The sequence below is a fragment of the Marmota flaviventris genome, chromosome 3, assembly GCF_047511675.1.
Source record: "Marmota flaviventris isolate mMarFla1 chromosome 3, mMarFla1.hap1, whole genome shotgun sequence".
NCBI lineage: Eukaryota > Metazoa > Chordata > Mammalia > Rodentia > Sciuridae > Marmota > Marmota flaviventris.
In genome coordinates this window covers 172,741,868-172,763,336 of record NC_092500.1, presented here as the reverse complement: position 1 = coordinate 172,763,336, position 21,469 = coordinate 172,741,868, and the positions used below count along the sequence as shown (strand labels likewise).

Here is a 21,469-nt window from a genome sequence, read left to right as displayed (position 1 = left end):
CTTGCCCCCACCTGGACCAACGCTATCATTGCCACCTCCACAGCCTTTGCCTTTGGCCTGTCAGGACTGCTCTATCCAGACTCAGGCCCCCTATGAGGGAAATAGAAGGCCCAGGGGTTCACAGACCAATCTTCGACCAAGACAGGAGGGACACCAGTGGGCCATACCAGCGTTCTGCTGGCAATAAACACTAGATGGCACTACAGTCTCAAAATTGGACCAGGACTCGGCAGTCCACCTTAAACCCTGCCTGAGGCCTTTTCAGCCCTAACCTAGTGCAGCATTTTTTCCCACTTTTCTTCATTACAGAAAAAGTAAATATATTCAGAATTGAACAGAATATTTAAAAAACGAACTCTTATTTAACCATCCGGCTTCTGATAATTTTGTGGCCAATCTTGTCTCTTCTAAACCTCCTCCCTCTTTTCCACCTCATCCTGTCATTTTTAAGAAAATCACAGACATTCTTTCATTTCATTCATAAGGATCTCAGTCTGTTGATCTAACAGGTAAAGATTTACACTTGGTTCCTTTTAAAGACAAGCAGACCAGCTTCTTCCCCGACTCTGCTTCATTTAAACTCTATAGTCAAAAATCTCATCATCTATTCTTCTTTGGGGAAGACAGATCCATTCTTCTCTGTACACTTACTGTTTTACACTGGGGGACAGGATCTTTGCAAGGGACCTAACAATCTTGGGATGTGTCCTCTCTGTTGGTTACTACCTTCCCTGCCTCAAGAACCCAACCCAAAGATTGCCTCCAAACTCCTGCAAGCTTGCCTCAAAGAATGGGCTACACAGTCAGAACCATTTTAATGGTCAGGTAAAGTCATTGGAGGTTGGCAAATATGTATTTGTCACTGACAAATATTTACCAGACATCTGCTGTTTAAGTAGGCCAATAGATGTCACAGGAGCTAAGAGGGCACCTTGCTCTCAGAATGCTAGTATCTAGTTGGGCAATATCAATAACGAGTAACAGGATTACACAAGTCATTTTCAGACTATATCCTCATCCGAGTTGGGAGTTGATGGCAGATGTTGCTGGTCTGGGATAGGAAGTGTGGACGTTCAGCCCAGGCAGAAGGGCAGGTGGTAAGCAGCAGCCAGGGAAGTGAAGACCATGCTTCCCCAAGGCACCGGTCAGCTCCCTACCCCCAACCCCCCACCACACACCTCCAAACCTGCAGAGGCCTCCATAGGTTCTACTACAAGATCTTGCCATCCAACTCATTCAATGAAATGTTACATTAAAAACTTGAATTGTTATTACAAAGACAATATAGCTATAGAAGAAAATGCTTCCATAATGTTAAACTGAAAAACAGCACATAAAACTCCACCGACGCTGAGATGGCAGCTAAGTCTACCACCAAAAAGCCTTTCCTGTCAGACCGTATGGACTTCACTTCTTCAGAAACACCATTCTGCAATGCCATGCCTCCCTGTTTTTAAAAATCTATTAAAAAAATAGAAAACAGATCACTCCAAGCTCCCAATCTAAAATGCGGAAGGGACAATTTTACCCTCTTATATCTGACACTGACACTAATACACATATTTATTTCTCTGTTGGGCTGAAGAATGGAGAGAATAAAGTTCAAAGCCTGTTGCTTAGGGGAAGTAAGAGGTGGCAGGCTGTGAGCCCCACGCCAGCACAAAGTTCAGGTAGGAACAACCTCTTCTTAGTCCTTCTCAGGAAGGGCACTGGGAGGAACTTCCCAGAGGGCAAGAGTGAGGGTATGGCATATCTCTGACTGGTGACAGCCCCACCACCCAGCACCAGGCATCAGGGGAACTGGTCCAACCACTTGGGAGGCAGTGGAAGCCTAACCCTGGGAAGTGGGTCAGCATCACCCAGTGGGGAGCAAAGACTCCTAATAACAGTTGTAAAGCACTTTGCAAATAAGAGGAAAAACTTACAACAATGGCTGTAGAGTGCTCTGCAAACACCCAATGAGATAACAGTGATGGATTATTGTTGGGAGGCTGGGGCTAGGGGGCAGGAGGCAGGGAAGAAAGACCATCAGGGACAGACCTCGGTGCAGGTGCTTGGGGAGGGCTGAGGACAGGTAAAAGAGCTGGGAGATTTAGGAATCTGACCTTTTCTCAAACCATCGGGGCCATGCTCAGAATTGCACATTGCTCCCAGGCTTGGCCCAGTTTGAGTCTGCAGGCAGACAGCCAATCGAAGCAAGACTGATAGTGTGCCGCTCACAGGAAGTATCAATTAACAATTATTTTAGCAATCAAAAGCTCAAAATGAATTAGGGGTGGAATCTAACTCCTCACTGCCATTCCATGCCCTGCTCTAAACATTTTTTTTACGGCTGGGTCATAGCTCAGTGGTGGAGTGCTTATCCAGCACACAGAAGGCCCTGGGTTCCATCCCTAGTACTGGAAAAAGGAAAAGAAAAATTCTTTTAAAAGGGGGAAATGAATCCAGTCTCCTGATGTGCAATGGGCATAGGAATCATGACAGACAACTCCACTCAAGAGCCTGAAAGAAAAATGAATCCAGGAGGTTGGAGGATCCCAGTCCTGACTTCCCAGGGAACTGACACCATCGAAGGCCCAGACTCGCCCCTCTCTCTGACCTCCTGCATCCAAATGGGCAAACCTACCCACTTGGACTCTGCCCAAGGAACTCTCAGAGGGAAGCAAGTCAGGATCAAGGAGGCAAGGCAGAGGAGGAAGGGAGGGAGAAGAGGGGAATTGGAGACCAGGCTTCGACTGGCAACACCTCTGGGCACTGCCCCAAAGCAGGATTTGTCTCCTGACTGCTGGACAGCAAGCTTGGCTGTGTGCCAGGTGATTGTGTGCCAACCTGACACACAGGTGCCACAAGCCAGGTGTTACCCTGTGGCATACATGCCACTTGGGAATTCCACTTGCTGGGAAAGCTGGATCTTGAGCCCACTTTGGAGGGACCCTCATCTCACGCTGGGTTTTGGAGTTGATGTGGTTTCTGACGGGGGCACTAGAGCTCAAACATCTGCCCTGTGTCTGCCATACAGTGCCCCGTGACAAGTGCTGGACACATAGGCATACACAAAAGTTGGAGCCAAAATCTCTGCCCAAGGGCAAACGGGCCGGGAATACACAACTCACAACAAATGATCCCATTCATTGTGACAAGCAGCAGCAGGCCTGGGCTTTAGTCCCTGCCTCTATTTCTGCTGTCCTAGGTCACTCTGTAATCTATGCAGGGAAGGAGGATCCATACACACAATGACAACTACCCCTGACAGCTATTCAGTACCCCAAAAGAGACTGGGAGGAACCAGGGGGGTCCCAGAGGGGAATCTTCTAGGAAAAGTCAGACCCTGCCTGGGCTGAGCAGAGAGGGGGCCACCTGCCCCGAGAACTTCTTGCAGAATGAAGGGGCTTCAGGAACAAAGTCCCTAACCCCAACTAAATGTCCCTTGCTGAACCCTAGCCCCACGTCACATCCAAAGTTCACCAGAGATTGGGCCTGGATCTCCTGACAGGCCCAGATCCGTCCCTGCAGCTGGCGCCTGGGTCTGGGGCGTGAGGTGCAAACAAATCCCGAGGTTTTTCTGGCAGCACTAGAGCCTTACGTCTTCTGGGCTTTGTCAGCTCGGCAGATGCCTGTGACAGGAGGCCCCGGCTCCCGCAGGTTCAGCCCCGTGTTAGAGCACCTATTTTGGAAGCTCCAGCGAGCTGACCAGGAGAGGCTGCGCAGCCAGGCCGCGCTGGAGTCGCTCTGCCGAGCCAGGGCCCTGCTTCTGGCTGCCAAGGACAGAACACAGGCATGTGCCCGGGAGCCAGCAGGCCTGACACACGTCCCAAAACATGACTCGGGCTCAAAAATAAAAAGCCAAGACAGTCTGAAGGAAAGAGAAACATCAGAAGCAAGAAGGAAGGAAAGGGAAGGGGGAGGGGGAGAGGGAGAGAGGCAAACAGAGGAGGACGAGGAAGAGGAAGAAGAAACGATTGGGGAAGAATCTGTAGCTCATCTCCAAGAGTTACCGTCCCTGGCATGCAGAGGCCCTGCAGATTATAAGACCAAGAGCATTTCCAGACTCCAGCAGGCAAGTGCAGCCTGTCGCTGACGGGAGCCCTGGTCTCTCCTCTCGTGGACCAGCTGCTCCTCCCTTGAAAGGTCTAACAGCTCCCAAATATCTACTTCTGCCCCTACCTGGTCTGTGTCACAGTGGGATCAGCCCTGGGACTGGCCCAGGAGAGGAGAGGCAACGGAGGAATGTGGGTAAGCAAAAGGTCTGGCCAGGACCAGGAGCCCACATGGCAGAGCTGGGATTGAGGCCGCCGGCCAGCCAGTCTCTTCCACACAGGCAGGACTCCACCGGCTCTGCCTACGATGCCACGACTCTTTCCAGGGCCCAGCTGTTTCTCCAGCGGCAGCAGCTGGCTGTAGTTTAAGACTCAGTCACAACAGGGCATTTGTCAGGAGGGCCAAAAGAAGCGCAGGCCCCAGGCACACCATCTTCCCATCTGATCTCTGCAACTGCGGGCACATCTGTTTCCATGCTCTGCAGCCCACCTATTAAGGGAATGTTTCTCAGACCACATCATTGTCAAAATGAGATCTCAAGACTGTCAAGAATCCCCATGTGGGGATATGGTGACAGCATGCAGCTTTCCCTGTGAACTTCAGGGTCAGTCAGGAGCTCCAGGGGAAGTGTCTTGGGGCTCTAGGACGCACACTGAGCCTCCGCCATGATTGTATCATAGACAGCCAATGCTGCACAGAACAAGTCCTTGACGGACAGAGACTACCCCACTGCTCTGAAAAGTACTGTGGTGTCCAAGAACATGACTCTACCACCCCCAGACAAGATGCTTGTTGCCAGGAATGAGGTGCACGGAGGTGTACCAAATTCTGGGTTCTACACTGGTGCTGATACCTCCTAGCTCCTGGGGCTTCAGGCTGATGGTCACGGCTGAGCTAAGCCAAGAGAGCCCTGATGGGGCATCAGCGGGTGAGGGGCTTGCTATCTCCTCCTTGTCCAGTGAGCCAGTTCCTGGCCAGCTCTGCCCTTCTCCACTCCTTCTAACGTGGGCTCATGTCAGTGGAGGCTGTTTGCTTCTGGAGGGCAGTATAGTGACACAGTCCCAAAACCTGCAAGTGATGTTTGGGCAACTCCATGAACATTCAGAAGAGGCCACCAAGGTCCAGAGAAGGTAAGTGACTCACCTACACTCCTGTGAAGGTCAGTGACCCATTCCCCGCCCTCTCTGGCACCGCATTGGTCTCAGCTGGGTCACGCCACCTGCAGTGCTGTGCACACAACACAAACTCAATGCACAATGACCCCTCAATCTCAGCAAAACCCTAGAGGGTCCGGGAGGCAGCAGAAATGATGGCAGGATGGGCTCTGCTCCTAGCCTCCTTGGCAGTCTGGTCACTTGGAAATCCTACTCCTGGACACAGGCAAACTACAAGAGCTATCTACACAAGGTCAGAGGTTTGCATGCACACACCTGTGCCTATGTGTGTATGTCATGTGTGCGTGGATATAACTGTATGTAACAGATGGATGAATATGGGAGAGACATCACATTACACTAAAAAACAGCCCACTCTTTCTAGCAATCAAACTGCTCTAATAATTCATTGGAATGTGTGTTTTAAAGGGGAAATATTTATGTTTAAGACCTTCATGGCAAAATCCTGGAAACCCAAATGCTCAATAATAGGGAAACAGGTAAGAAAAAGAAGTTGAGATAAGAAGTACAAAAATTTGAGTTGATTTTTAAAGTGACAACCATATTGGACTATGTTCTTAAGATTTTCTCTTCCTGTAACGTGATTTAAATTAATTTAGCAACCAGGTAATTAAAAAAGCATCCCTACATCGAACTTGGAAGGTTAAAGATGTCTACTTTATTTTCTTCAATTTCCTGGGATCCTCTCATCTCAAAACAGAACAAAAAAGAAAAACAAACAAACAACAACAAAGTACCTCCTCCACACTGAGATCAGGGGCCTCCCCTCCAGAGTGGCAACCCAACCAACTGTTCTTCCCACCCCACAGAGGGAATGGGAAAGCCCCTCCACACAGGGTGCTGTCCCAGCACTACGAGAATGGACTTAGGAGCTGCTCTCATCCACTCTGGGGACAAAGTCTGGCCCTGGTCCTGGCTCCTTGAGTCACCAGCTTGTCCCTCTCTACACCTCCTCCCAGCCTTCCTCTCTCATCTCGTACCCTGGAAGTGGGGCAACAAGCACCCTGGGCATACATGGGGAGTGTGACATGGTACAGCCCATGGGAGGGCAATTTGGCTATACCTTGTCAAAAGTGTAAATGTATGTGCCATCTGATGCAGAAATTCCACTTTCAGGTATTTACCCTGCAAATACAGACACCTGTGTAAAAAGGCTTCGGTACAAGGATATTTATTCACTGTGGCACTTTTTTGCAATAATGGAAGACTGGAAAAACATGTCAGTGTTCTTTAGTATGGAAGTGGAATCAAGGTATACTACGTAGCCATAAAGAATGAAAATCTTCAGGTCCTGAAAGGGAAAACTTTCCAATATATGCTGTAAAACCCTAGAAGCAAAGTACAGACCAACACAGATGACACCCCCTTAGGAAAAGAAGGGGAGAAAAACCTACATATGGAGTTGTTTGTATACACAAAAAATATCTCCAGAAGGACAGACAAGAAACAGATAATACAGGGAGGCACTTGGTGGCTCAGGGGTACTCTGCACTATACACACTCAAGTGTCTTTTGTACTATGAGAATTTATTGCCCATGTGCAATAAATAATTATTTTACATGTTCAGTAAAGCAAACAAATGTGCCATGGATCCGTGTCATCCCCATTTCATGCTGTGATATTTTAAATAAAGTCAGGAAAGTTCCATCTTCTGATTTTTCCATAAGAGCATCATATCTCCTATCTGATTTCCCAAACAGGAAAATGGAACCCATTTTCCAAGTGGGTTCTCCACCCTACTCTGCTCCTAAAGTCGCCAACCCATTGCCACCTCTCACGGTTCCCTAGTTCCACCAGGGAGCCCCATACACGGCATGGGCAGCCACCTGTGGCAGCTTCTAATGCCCAGTTTTGTTCAGTCACACCCATGCACGTGGTCCTGGCACCTTTTATTTATTAGAAGCCCAAGACGAAGCTTTGTGGAGGTGGCTGCAGCCAGGCCAGGGTGGCCGCTTGCCTCTGCACGCCCTGTCCATCTTGCCACAGGCTGGCAGGATGGACGGAAACACTGAACAAATTGCCAGGGCAGCTCCCTGGGGGATGAGACAATGGTCTGCAGGGAAAGCCCTTTCCTTCCAGGCCCTCGGCGGCGGCTGTCAGGAGGAAACAACTTCCTGTTGGCCTGGGGAATGGCAGCAGCCAGCCAGCCAGCAGGGAGATTTATGGAGATATAATGTGACCTCTTTATTGCCCAAATGCTAGGGAGGGCGTTTCAGGGCAGATTTACGCCTTTCAGAAGGGGAGGGGAGCAAGGGATAGGAATCTATCCATGGGGACTGTTTTCCCCTCTCGGGGTTTTCGTGGATTACTTAATCAAACCAGGGTTAAGCTCCAATTGCCACCACTTTACATCTTCTTCTCTTGCTAATCCACTAGCTCTGCCACCCTGCAAGCTTTGTGCATGTAACGTGCAATCTAAGGCTAGTTGGCAAGACTCTGTTCAGCTCTGGGTACGGTGAACAGAAAATAAGGATAAGGACTGCATTCCCCAAAGCCAGGAGCCAGCCTCTCTTGGCAATGCACCCTGAGCAGTTCACGGTTTGCCTTTCTACTCTGGTGATCTTTGTGAATGAGACTGTTACACAGATGATCAAGGTCCTTCCTAGTTTGAAATTTATCCTGATTAATATCAGATCGAATGCTGGATCTCTACCTTATTCTTCTACTGGTGGCTTTTCTGTCGCTAGCTTGTTTTTAAAGCTGAAGAACCCTTTCTTATTTGAGTTAGTCTAACAGAAGGGCTGAGGACTGCAGCTGACTGGTTAAAGAAAGACCCAGTCTCTTCTCCAACACTGTGTTCCATATATTCATAGGCAAACGCCCCAGAGGAGGGTCCTCCTACCCCTAGAGGGCACCATGAGCAACAAAGTGTCACTCAGGGCTCCCTACCATTGAGGTGAAGAAGTCTATCCATTACTTCTTTATCAGAAACCACACTTCCCAGACTGAAAGGCAGGGGCCTCCCCAGAACCAGTTCCACAAGCAATCAGAGGGGGAAAGTTCACAGATTGCTACTCTACTTCTCATGGGCTCCTCTCCCCAACTCCAAGTAACTGGGAAAGGTGGCCTCGAGCCTCCTACTTCTGCAGCCATGTGACCTGGCACGGACTCTTCTTACTTACATGCTGTCCAGTTTTCCTCCCTTGACTTACAGTTAAATTATATAATTCATAACTGTTATAGAAACTCAAAAGGATATAGAAGAATGTCACATGAAACAAAAAAGTCTACCGTCATCATCAACCCTCCCCAGAGACAATAGTGCTAACAATTTTTCTATTTTTCCAGACATCTATTTCATTAATTGCAATTTTTATTTTTAGAATTTTTTATTTAAAACATATTTATTTATTTATTTATTTATTTAGTTATTGGCAGACACAACATCTTTGTTGTTATGTGGTGCTGAGGATCGAACCCGGGCCGCACGCATGCCAGACGAGCGTGCTACCACTTGAGCCACATCCCCAGCCCTTAGAATTTTTTAAATTACAAAAAAGTGCAAAGAATAATATTAACAATCCTCTTGATTCCCTTTTGCTATCTCCTATCAAACCACTATTTTGGATTTAGTATATAACTTTCCAATTCATTCTCATACTTTAACACACACACACATATAAATGCACCCCTGAACAACATAAGTATTATTTTGTGGATTTTTTAACTTTACATCAATGCCTTCATACTATATTAAATTTACAAACTTCATTTTAAAATAAATATATTAACTATTTTAGTCACTTGAGAAAAAAGAGAATGTAACAAGCACTCATGAGCCCACCACCGAGCTTTGCCCAATCTTAACACTTTTCCACATTTGCTTCAGTTTTCTTTTTTTTTTTTTGGGGGGGGGGGCCAATGCTGGGGGTTGTGCTCTACTACTGAGCTATACCCTCAACCCGTTTTAGGGTTATGTGTGTCTGCGTACATGTATGTTGCAGTGCTGGGGTTTGAACCCAGGGATGTTCTAGCACTGAGCTACACCCTAGATTTGTTTTGTTTTTGTTTGTGTTTTTGAGACAGGGTCTCACTTGTCCTCACACTTGTTATCCTGTTTCCTTAGCCCCCCCGGAAACTGGGATTACAGGCATGCACTACCATGCCCAGCTGTTTCAGGTATTTTTAAATAAACAAAACATTGCAGATAATCATTCCAATCGCCTGTTGCCTATTATTATGTCTCTGAGTTTTAATTATGTTGATACATGTGGACCTACTTTATTGGCATTTTTAGTTTTTTCATATATTAACCCATAACTTTTTGTTTCCTTATCGTGATGGACTGAATGTCAGTGTCCCCCATTCACGTACTGATATCCTAACCAACAATATAATGGCACTGAGAGGTGGAGGCTGTGGAAGATGATTAGGTCATGAGGGTGGAGCACTCATGAGTGAAATTAGTGCTCACACAAGAAGAGACTAAGAGCTTTCTCTCTCACCTCATGTGAGGATAAAAGAAAATTACCACCTACAAACCAGGAACAGGGCCCCCCCCCCACCAGACACCAAATATGCCAGTGCCTTGGTCTTGGACTTCCCAGAGCCCAGAACTGTTAGAAATAAACGTGTTGCTAAACTTCTCAGTCTGTGGTGTTCTTTCATAGCAACCAAACTAAGACACTGATGTGTATTCTGGTCATTTTCAATGTTTGCTGTAATAGCAATTCTTCAACAAGAATGTTTATACACAAATACAGAAAAGATCCTCTTGAATATATTAGGCTTGCTATAGCCATGTTCAAAAGTACATAATAAAGTTCTCCTGCTTGCTCTTGGTGCTGTTTGACAACACGTAAGAGCAGTTGCTATCTTATGCTGTAACAACTCCCAAATCTCGATGGCTTACAATATTGAGGATGTACTTATTGGCTGTTCACATTAAGTGTCAGCTTTAAGTTGGCTGTAATTCTGTTATGTGTGCACGCTTCATTCTGGGATTCAGGTTGAAAGAGAAACCCTATGTGGGTCTTGCCAACTTTGTGGCAGGGGCAGAAAGTGACGTCAGAGTGTGACTCTCAAGGCTTCTGCTTGGAGGTTGCACGGTAACTTCAAGTCCATATGACGGGTCAAGAGCCAAGCCAATGTCATCAGGGGGCGGGGATAAAATCTTCCCCCAAGAAGGGAAGAGCAGCCATATGTGGTGACCTGACAGGGGATCATGCCTGCCACGTGTACTCTTCTGCACACAATTTCCCCTTGAGAGCCCATTTACTGGGATATTCTTCCATATCAGCACAGATCTACTTCCCTCTTGTAAGAGGATGTATTAGTTTTACATTGTAAAGGTACATAACATTTACATTGTACTCCATAATTCCCACAGTTGTTTAGCTGTTCTTGATAGCTGAAAGGACCCCACGTTAATGCCAGTCTTTTTCACCATGGCTTCCCCATTCCTAATGCCTTGGCTGTGTTCCAGCAAGTCATTTTTCACTGCTACATACAACAGGGCTGTAATGAACATCGCTGCATTAGTGGCTGTGCCAGTACCTCTTTAGTTTGTTTTGATTTCTGATAAGGCAAGTTCCCTTTTCTTAAGTTTTCTTTTTAAACATTATCTTGGCTATTTTTATACAATAACTTGTCCATATAAATACTACAATCAACTTGACAAGTTGCATTTAAGAAATCCTGTTGGGATGTTTTCTGGGACTGCATTAAATTTCTAGATGTGTCTGGAAATTTTTGGATTAAAGAATATTATGAAGCTTTCCAATCCAAGAATATAACATCTTTTCCCACTTATTATGTCTTCTTTTATGCCCTTCAGTAAAGGCTTATAGCTTTCTCTGTACAGATCTTACGTATCTATTTGCTGAGTTGACCATTATTTCATCTACAGTAATAAGAACATTGCCACTGCATTTCCAATCTCATTCACTTTATCAACCGGGAAGTTTACTTACTAAGAAGTGTGAACTAGCTTTCAAAGTCTTTTCCTCAATGGAGCCTGAATTTCTATTACATCTGGCAGGATTTCCAAGATGGGGGTATGGGGTGTTTCCTAATTTCACTAAAGATGAAATTTTACTTTATTTCATGGTTCTTTTCACCTGGTGTGGTGGTCTTCAAGGAGGAAGAAGAGAAAGCATATCTTTCCTCTGCTCTCTTTCTCAAGAAGTCCCCACCCACTCCTCAAATTCGGTCATCCCAGACCTACAGAGTGTTTCCATGGGTTCATATGGCACTTAATCATCTTTTTTTTCTTTGCTTTGGAATATCGTTTAGGTCTTTGGACAGTATCTCATACTTTTCTCCCAAACTGTTTTGGTGCTATTACGGTTTAAAAATGAGGTGTATCCCAAAAGCTCATGTTTTAGACAATACAAGAATGTTCTAAGGTAAAATGAAGTAGATTACAAGAGACATAACCTAATCAGTGGAGTGACCCGCTGATATGTAGGGTGTGGCTGGAGGAGGTGAGTCACGGGGAGCAAGCCTACGGAATATATATTCTGCCCCTGGTGAGCAGAGGGCTCTCTGCTTCCTGTCTGCCATGTCCTGATCTGCTTTCCTCCCCCACACTTCCACAATGATGTTCTGCCTCATCTTGGGCCCAAAGTTATGGAGTGGGCCATCTATGGACTGAGCATCTGAAATTGTGAGCCTCTATGTTGCTCTTCCCAGGTCTTTTGGTCACAGTGATAAAAAACTGACTAAAACTGGTGCTAAACCAAAATTGAAGCTAATAGACATCAGAGTATATTTTATACTTTTTAAAAAATTCACTTATTTCTCCTTTGGGCTCTAGCCTCAGAACTCTTTAGCCCAGCAAGCACGTACAAATCACATGTAAAGCAGATGGAGCACAGCTTTTCCACCACGGGGCCTCAGAGCCTGACTCTCAGCCTCTCCTCCTCTCCCTCAGGCCCCCTAGTCGGCCAGCACTCCTGGAGCAGTTTGATGAGAAAACATCTCCCAAGTCCCTCTGTCCTTTTCCAAGTCAAGTTCACTTACTGGACAGGCACCACAGGACAAGTGTGAAGCAGATACAGCAATCTTTTTTCCCCCCACAGGTTAAGATAGATTCCAATTTGATTTTCATTCCAAAGGAAATTTTAAAATATATTCACTTCTTTATAAAAAGTGATTTAAGATTTTAAAGTGAGGGGCTGGTGATGTAGCTCACCTCGTGTGCAAGAGTCTCTGGTTCCATCTCCAGCACTGCAAGGGGGGGGCTGGGCAATATTTTAATATGAATTGTGAAACATAATAAATTCACATATCAAAACTGGGCTAGTTGCATGGGGCACAGTGTTTACATTCCATTTTCCACCTCCCTAACAAGGAAAACTCTTTAATTGGTGATCAGCTGTGCTGTGGTAGCAGGATAACTGAGACGGGAGGAGACAAAAACTGAGGAGCCAGAAAAACGTCCTAGAATGAATTCTGGAGGGAGATTTTTATCAACTCTCTCGGTATTCTCACATTTTGGAGGAAGGAAAGAGAATGAGGTCTTAGAGAACAATAGTCTGCTGTCTGACTAAGCTTTTGCATTCTATTAAAATATTAAAATTACATCAATATAAACATAAGGTAATAGTTACCACCTTAACCATCTTCAAATGTCAGTTCAGAGGTGGCTTGTACAGTCTCATATTCTCCAGAATGCTTTTCCCCTTGCAAAACTGCAAACTCTGCATCCACTAACTCTTCATTCCCAGACTCAACATCTGGCAGCTCACATTCTTTCTAGCTCTATGAATTTGACTCCTGATCATACTTCATGAGGAGATCACATAATACTTAACACAATATCCTCAAGGTCTATTCATATTGCAGCATATGTCAAGAATTTCCTTCTTTTTAAAGGCTGAATAATAGTTCACTGTGACTATATAACACAACCATTCATCCATTCATCCATTTATCCATTAATGGATACTTGGGTTATTTCCACCTTTTGTCCTCCCTCTCTCTCTCTCTCTCTCTCTTCAACCAATAAATCTTTCTTCTCAATCACTAATGTATCCCTCCTTTTGTAGAATATTATGATTAAACGTAGCAGCAAAATAAACCAGTCAAACCACTGCTGCTCCCATTTGCTGGTCCAGCCAGGGAAACTCCTGGGGGCAGCTGACACAAGGGAGTGAGAAGGGCATCAGCCAGGAGGTCAGGCTGGCCTGGGTACCACCATGCCAGCCCTTGGGTGGTCTTGGGCAGGTTCTTTTAACCTTGGTTTCTTCACCTGCCAGTGGACACTGCAACTCCTGCCCCAGTGACAGTCCTGGGAATAAGTGACGCCATGCCAAGGACAACAGGGAGTACCATAGGCCCGCAGCATGCTCATGGGGGCTCGATGACACCACATGGGCCCCTCTCACCAAACTGCTCAGCCAGCAGCCCAGCAAAGGCCTGAGGATCTCACCAGCGTCATTCTCATGCCTGTCCCTCTGCCGGCCTGCTGTCCTTGGGCCCTTTCATATGGCCATCAAACCTCTGTTCCTCAGAGTAACAGCACCATCTCCTGTCCACACTCTGTCCCTCTTCTTGGTAGTGCTGTCAGAACATCCCCTCACAGTCTTTTCCCTCCTGACTCTCCAAGATGCAGGATTGGAAGGACCCACTGGCTAAGAGGCAGCTGGTTCCAATTCACTCATTTTGACCAAGGACTGAGGCCTAGACTGGCCCCTGTGGCTCCTCCAAGGTGGTCAGCAAGTCCAGACCACACCTGCAGTGGAGACAGAGGCACCAGAAAACTGGATCCTGATTCAAAAACATCAATGATAGAAAACTCAGGTTCAGTGATTTTCTTAAAAACCCCAACCACTCAACTGATAAGGAACCCTGCCCCCCATCTTCAAGTCCTCCAGATCTGCTCAGAATCCAGCAGCCACCGTGGGTCAGATACATTCCTAGGAAGACGTTCACGAGGCAGAAGACTTGCCTCAATCTTTTCAGCAGACAAACTTAGCACCATGATGACATTGACCATCAGCGCTGCTTGACTTGGAGCCTGGAAAACCCTCCCCTGAAGTAGTGCAAGCTGGAAGGAGGTCTCCCTCGCTGTCAAGAGTCCCACGGTCCAGCCTGGAGAGGGCTCGCTGGGAACCCACACACCCACAGCTGAACCACACCATCCTGCTGCCTTCTGGTTCCGCTCAAGTAGCTTTATCTTCCTTTTGTTCAGACCTTACTGGAGGTAGACAACTGGTCCTAATTCCCTTGGGAGGATATTTACAATGTTCTAAAGTTTAAAAAAAAAATCATTCTTCAGGCCTCTATAATCCCAATTAGCTTCTGCTTACATCCATGTATCCCCCCATGAAGAAGGAAATATAGACAGTAAGTCCATCACCCTGCCCCTGCATGTGGACTGATTCAAAGAAAAAACAACAACAACACAACAACAAAAAAAAAAAAAACCCTTTGGTACTGGAGATTGAACCCAGGGATGCTTTCCAACTTACTGCTGAGCTATATCTCCAGCCCTGCCCCGACCCTGCCTCTTTCTATATATATATATATTTGTAGGTGGACACAATACCTTTATTTAGTATTTTTGTATGAGGTGCTGGGGATTGAACCCAGTGCCTCATGCACGCTAGGCAAGTGCTCTACCACTGAGCCACAACCCCAGCACCCCCACATTTTTATTTTTGAAACAGAGTCTCACTAAGTTACTGAGGCTGACCATGAACTTGCAATTCTCCTGCCTCAGCACACACTCCAGTTGAGGGATTACAGGTGTGTACCCCCATGCCCAGGCAAATTCTAATGCATACACAAAACCCTCATTGGTTCATCCTGGCAGTCTTCTCTACACCCTAACCCTTTATTAGTGGAACCAAAAAGATCCTATTTTAAATAACATCTCCTCTAGTGACTTAGTGACTGATGGCTAACACATATAGATACTGCATGCCATGTACTATGCCTATTAACACTAATACAATAACCCCCCCAAAAAAAGCAATTTCTATTTGTTTTCAGTACTAGGGCTAGAACCCACCCTCGTGCATGCTAGGCAAGTGCTCTACCAATGAGCTACATCTCCAGCCCTCTATTCAATCTTATTGATGGGAAAACTAGGGGATATTATAAGAAGAAGTCAGAATTTTAGATGAGGTGTCTCTATCTGAACCGGCTCCTCAGCCACAAGACTCTCCTGCCTCTCCATTCTCAGCTGCCAAACAATAAGACACTGTAGGTCCCAGTGAGGAACAGAAGCCCAATGAGGAATAGAAGCCCAAGGGAGCCTGGCTCATGGGTCCACCCTCTAGTGCGCAGATAGTTCTATGGTCCGTTTGGCCAGTGCTCCCCTCCCTCTTCTTCCTGCTCCCCACCACCCACTCTGGCCCCACAGCTCTGCTCAGGGACAGGGTCCCCATTATTAATGCCATTCCTGGAGTTGTGTTTACACGGGGCAGGAAACTTAATATCAACATTCCCCAAAGGAAAGTGTCTTGTCACTTCTGTGAAGCACTTCAGGCAGGAGAGACTAGCCTCCAAAATCAACAGGCACTTACACCCTTTAAACACATCCGACGGAGAGTTTGTGTCTACAGGGGCTCTTTGAGCTCCTACGCGTTTGTTATGATGAGGTTGAGAGCAGTGACAACTCTCTCCAGGTCTCTCGAGAGGCTAAGGAGCTTGGGACCCTGCTCCACATGAGGAACAGGAAAGCAGTGGACTTATGTGCTCAGCAGGACATAAGCTTGCAGGGTAAAAAACTCCAGGTCTCTATAAACTGGCAGAGAGAGACTGTAGCAGATCTGGCTCTAGGCCCAGAATGTTGGCAGGAGGTGAAGGCTTTGCAGGGAGCCCTATTTTTTTTTCTGTTGTTTTTTTATTTTTTTGTACTGGGGATTGAACCCAGGGGCACTTTACCACCGAGCTATGTACATCCTCTGGCTCTTTTTATTTTTTATTTTGAGACAGGGTCTCACTAAGTTGCTGAGGCTGACACTGAACTTGCGATTCTCTTGTCTTAGCCTTCAGAGTCACTGGGATTACAGTGTACACCAATGCACCCGGTTAGGGATATCCTTTGGAAGGCTAAGAAGGCACCATTCTGGCTCAGCAGGGCACCTTGGGAAAAAGGGATGGGCCCAGGACGTTACGACAAGGTTAAAACACAATGAGCACACGGTGAGCATATAACCATTCTTCTCAGCTTCCTTTCTGGCTCCTCTATCACTGGTATGTTGCTGCTGCCCACACACCTGCACCTCACCCCTACCTTTATTGGAAGCCAGCTCTGCAGAGTCCCTCCTCTGCCTTCATAGCATCTCCTCCCTGCCCTGGGGGCTCTCTCCCCTTCTCAGGGCTTCAGACAGAGGCAATGATAAACTCATGGCCACCCATCTCGCCCAAAGAGCTGGTCCCACCTCCAGGTGCCCTGTCTCCTTCTGTTACATTTGAGAAAGTGCCAGGGGAGTTCATGCTCTTCGCTCGCCTCGTAGCTTGGGTTGTGGCACCTTTGCAGAGTTCTTACACTCCTTCAATCTGCCGCCACCTCTCTTCAGGGTTCCTCTCCCTGCGATACTGACCAAGAATCCAGACAGTCTTATCTCTGAACTTGTGCCTTAGGGGCCCCTTTCACAAGGACAGACTCTCTCCTCCCTTGGAGGTGACTTGGTAGAGCCATTCATACAGCACAAACATGGGACCAAAGCATCTGCTTTAGGATGAATCCTAGACTTTTATCTTTTTAGTTAATGGACATTTATCTGAAATTTCCTAGGCAATTGTATTACAGACCCCCAAATGAAGTAAGGTCTAATTCCTGCCCTAGAAACACGTGCAGTCTCCAGAATGATAATCCAAATAAAAAGACTGGTAGGGTGAAGGGTAGTGAGAACCCGGGCCCTGGGCTTATTCTCAGGAATTCTGCCTGGAGACATGTGTGAAGCTGCCTGCAGAGATGCCCACAGAGATTCCGATGAGAAACCTAACCTCAGTGTTCAGACATTTATAAGGTCCACCTTCTGCCTTGCTCTTAGCTACTAAGATACAGTGTGACCTTGTGGTCTTTGATTCAGCCCCTTTTTGCTTCCAGTTCTTCCACAGTCCACTGAGAGAGAACAAGAGACAGAGAGCTTGCATAAGAAGCCGTTATAGAATTATGAGGTAGAAAAAAAGATGGACAGTCAGATGCAGATGGTCCAGCACTTCTTGAGAGCCAGGGTTCCAAGTCCATGCTCCCAAGTACCATGACAGAGGTAATCCTAACCTGTAGAGTCCAGAGCCAGGCTGGGAAGTTCCTCTCATCCCAACAAGACCAAGACTCGCCCAAGCCTAATGCCAAGGGACTTACCAGAAATACAGTAGTTTGTTCTCCCAGTAACAAACCTGTCAAAAAGAGGCCACATTGACCTCCCGAGAAGGGCCATTTTTCCCCAGCCTGTGCCATCAACCAGGAAGACTGCTGGACAGCAGGCGCTTAGTCAGACTCCCTGTCCTTGGGCCAAGAAGGAGGTGTGAATTGGACTGGAAAGTGAAAAATTATTTTTTAATTTCTACAATCTATTAAAAAAAAAGTACTCACCTCCTCATTCAAAAGTTCCTGCAAACATTTTCAACCCAATAAGTTAAGCACCTGGGAAAATATGGGTCTGAGTCCCTGATGGGGCAGCAGAATCCCACAGAAGTGAGGTGACACTGGCCAGGGCCACATGACACATCAGCCTCTAATCCAGGATTCACCATGATACAGGGTCCCTTTACTATAGCATATGCCCCTTCCTCACCCCACCCTCGTGTAGGCCAAGTAGAGGGTTCCCCAGTGACAGGAGTTACACTTTCCATGACAACAGGGAAGGACAGCCCAGGATCCAAAGGAAATTCAGCCAATGCAGGTGCCAGCCCTGGGCAGTAGTGTCAAGATGACCCATCCCCAGAACGCATAAACTGGAGATGCAGAGGCACAGGAGGGGGTCTCACACATGCTGCGGCGGCTCATCCTCCCCACCCTATGGCCAAGAGAAACATACTGACCGTGGTCTTCACCACAGACGTCCATACCCAGTTTGCCCTGGAGATTTCCCTGTGCCCTTCCTTCTATTCCACCGCCATCACTTACTGCCAGGCTAGACACACTGCTGCCTGCCCCATTGAATCTGCCTTGGGCTGAACCTGCCTCAGCCTCCACACCAGCTGCCAGTCTCACACCCTTCTCCCCCGCTGTGCACATAATCCCACCTGGAAGTTTTAGTTGCACCTGCCCTCTATTCACAAAGCCCAAACTCCTCTGCCTGATCTTAAGGTCTTCCTTCTCTGGCTCCTTACTGCCCCTACAAGGGAGCCAGTTGCTGGACAGGGGAACACAGCTCCCAAGTATGGGTGATACAACAGAAGGCTGACTAACACAGGATGCTAGGAAACAGACTCATTATTTTGAAAATGAAAAAGTAAAGTGAAAACAGCAAGCATTTATCCTGACTGTTCTACCCAAACTGTACCTCAGGACAAGCAAATACTCTATAAATTGAAATCTGTTTGTCGTTATAAAAAATTCAGCTAATAAATGAAGAAGGAATGAAAGCATTATAATAGCACCATTTGAGACTCTCACGAAATTATGGATCCAGCCCACAGCACTCAATGGCAGTGCAGACCTGCACCTGATTAGGCTCAGTTCTCCAACTGCAGGTTTATGTGAAAACAGGACAAGGACACACAACAAGATCCAGTCTTCGGAGGCTCTCCAGGAAAAGCTTTGATTTTTTGGCAAACATATGACAAGAAAATTAAAGTGACCTAGAGACTAAAAGACACTTAAGAGTCATTATCAACAGAGACAACTTACAGTGTCACTGAGATACTAATTTTAACAAGAAAGAAAATTAGACAAATGGAAATTTGTGCACTGGATATTTAGTGATTTTTAAAAAGTGACAGTTAATTTGTTTCAAAGTGATAATATGGCACTTGGGTTATATTTTTAAAAACAGTCCACACATCTCTTAGAGAGACATAGAAGATGCAAGGATGTGTCGTCTGATTTTTGCTTTAAAAGAGTACTAACAGGGGATCAGTGACTGGGGGCATAGGTAAACAGCCAGTCATTAATTAATCTTTGTTGAAGCTGGAGGATGGATCTTCTATGCTCTACTTTTGCACATTTAAATTTTCTATATTAAAAAAATTGGTTTATAGGGCTACAATTGGGGCTAGAGTTGTAGCTCAGTGGTAGAGTGCTCACCTAGCATGCACAAGGCCCTGGGTTCAAAGCTTGGCACTGCAAAATAAATAAATAAATGGCAAGAATTGAACTTAAAGAAGAGTAATTGACTCAAAATAAGAAAGCCAGGTGAATTGGAGCCCTCCAGCTTCACCTATAATCCCCTGGGGCAGCTGCTCTGGTGAATGCACCTCATGGGGCCTGGTGAGGAGGACTTGCACAGTTTTCCTCTGTAAATCTTGATATTCCTATTCAAGGCCACTGTCACCGCCTACACCCCCAGAGAGAGCACAAGAAAAGGGGTTTACAAGACACTCGGCAGCCTGGGTCAGACTAAACATACCCCTCCTGCATTCCAGGGTGGGGATCCACGTTTGAGGGCTGAAATTGGCCTGGAGTTTTGTCCCCTCTTCCCTCTCAGCCTGAACACCAGGCGCTGCACCTCACACCAAACTGTGTGTCCGCTGTTACCAATGATGCGGCTGCCTGTGCCAGGGTGCGGACGTGTAACTCCCTTCAGATGCACTTGGAGAGTGGGGCTCCATTTGCACCAGTTTGGGCTGTGATGGAGGGGTGGGGCAAGGCAGGGGAAGGCGGTCATTGCCCTGAAGGAGTCAGCAAGAGCCACTGGGCATCTCTACCTCACAATCTTAGCTATGCTCCCAGGTGCTACTGGATCCTGCTCTACTTCCATGTCTTCTAACTCTCCCAGGCCAGGTGGGAGCTATTTTGAAGGCTCTGTTTGCTTCCCAGCCTTGAATGCTCCACGGGAGGCTACACAAGAGCCAGCCTCCGGCCCTGTCCTCTGCTGATACTTCCCCATGCAAACCCCAACTCAGCTCTCAGGACTCCACTGACCAGTGTCCTTCCAGCAAGCCTGGACTCACCTTCTAGCACCAAGACAGGTCTAGGCTTCTAGGGTATCCCAAGGGCTCCCAGTAACGCAGATTTGTCCCCTGCAGATCTCCAGACTGCCCTGGGCCTGCACACTCACTTCATTTCCTGTGCCAGGTCTACACTGCTGTGATTCAGAGAGCATCTTGCTCGTTTCTTATCTCCATAGCCCAAGTGTGTGGCTCATAGGAAGTGGGCAGAAGAAAAGGATGTGTCTGGTGCTGGCCTTTGTAACCAGCACTGCCCTCTATTGAATCTCCACAGCTTCCTAGAACCTCCCACACTGAATGAGCTTATCCAGAAACCAAACTGACCACTCTGAAGTCATGATTTCCCAAGACTGATTTTTATATTTTAGTGGACAAAATTAGTCCATCAAGCCCAAGACATCACAGCTACTGTTGCTTAATGAGTCAGGTAGCCACACAAACCTGTCTGACACAGATGATGTGGATTCAGGTTTGCTGTCCAGCAGGCTCACAGAGGTCAGCGTTAATATGGTAGCTATGGTCTGGGCAAAGATGCTGTCAACCTGAGTGGTTCTCCTGAGGGATGCTGGATTTTAAATATCTCCAAAGAGTTCTAGAGCAGCCTTTCTCACCATTTCTGTATCTGGATTGATTTCTTCCTCTTAAAAATACAGATATTCAAGCAAAGAGAGGTCTACTGAGGAACCCAAAATCATACAGCAGGAAAGCAAGGGCACAGGACAGATCCCAGATTTCCTCAGCAGACAGATGAGCCATCCCCTCCTGGAGCTGCTGGGCTCCTGTTCCCCTTCTGAGTTGCAGGTTGCCAGCTACAGCTCACATGTCCCAGCCAGCACTGCATCCAAAGTCAAACGGCCTGCGACCCTCACTTCAAGAGGCACCAATTTAAAATTTATAAACAGCCAGGGGTATAGCTCAGAGGTAGAATGCATGCTTAGTTTACATGTTTAAGTCTCTGAAACCCAAAGGACACTCTAAGTTGGCTATATAAGAGTTTATATACTCTTATGATGAAAAAAACATCTTTTTTACACATACCTTTCCCATTTGATCATCTATTATTAACAGCTCCCTCAATCAATTCCCAATTTTGCTTTATTGAAGGGATCAGTCTTTGGGAGCCAGTCTGGCTCACTAATCTCAGAGAAATTGTCTTTGGTGCTGAGTGACTTTAAACAGTAACTTTTATGACTATTTAAAAATATAGATACACACATGCCTACATAGGGATGGTTAAGTG

The 21,469-nt window shown here is 46.5% G+C and overlaps 1 protein-coding gene and 1 non-coding gene across 3 annotated transcripts in view; both read right to left on the bottom strand.

Annotated features, from left to right (window-relative positions):
* The window catches only part of Gata4 (GATA binding protein 4), a 40,679-nt gene that overhangs the window by 9,062 nt on the left and 10,148 nt on the right, over positions 1–21,469 (bottom strand). The gene's annotated exons all lie outside the window — the stretch shown is intronic.
* Trnaa-agc (transfer RNA alanine (anticodon AGC)) lies at positions 14,727–14,799 on the bottom strand. The gene has a single exon. It is a non-coding gene; the product is annotated as a tRNA-Ala (tRNA).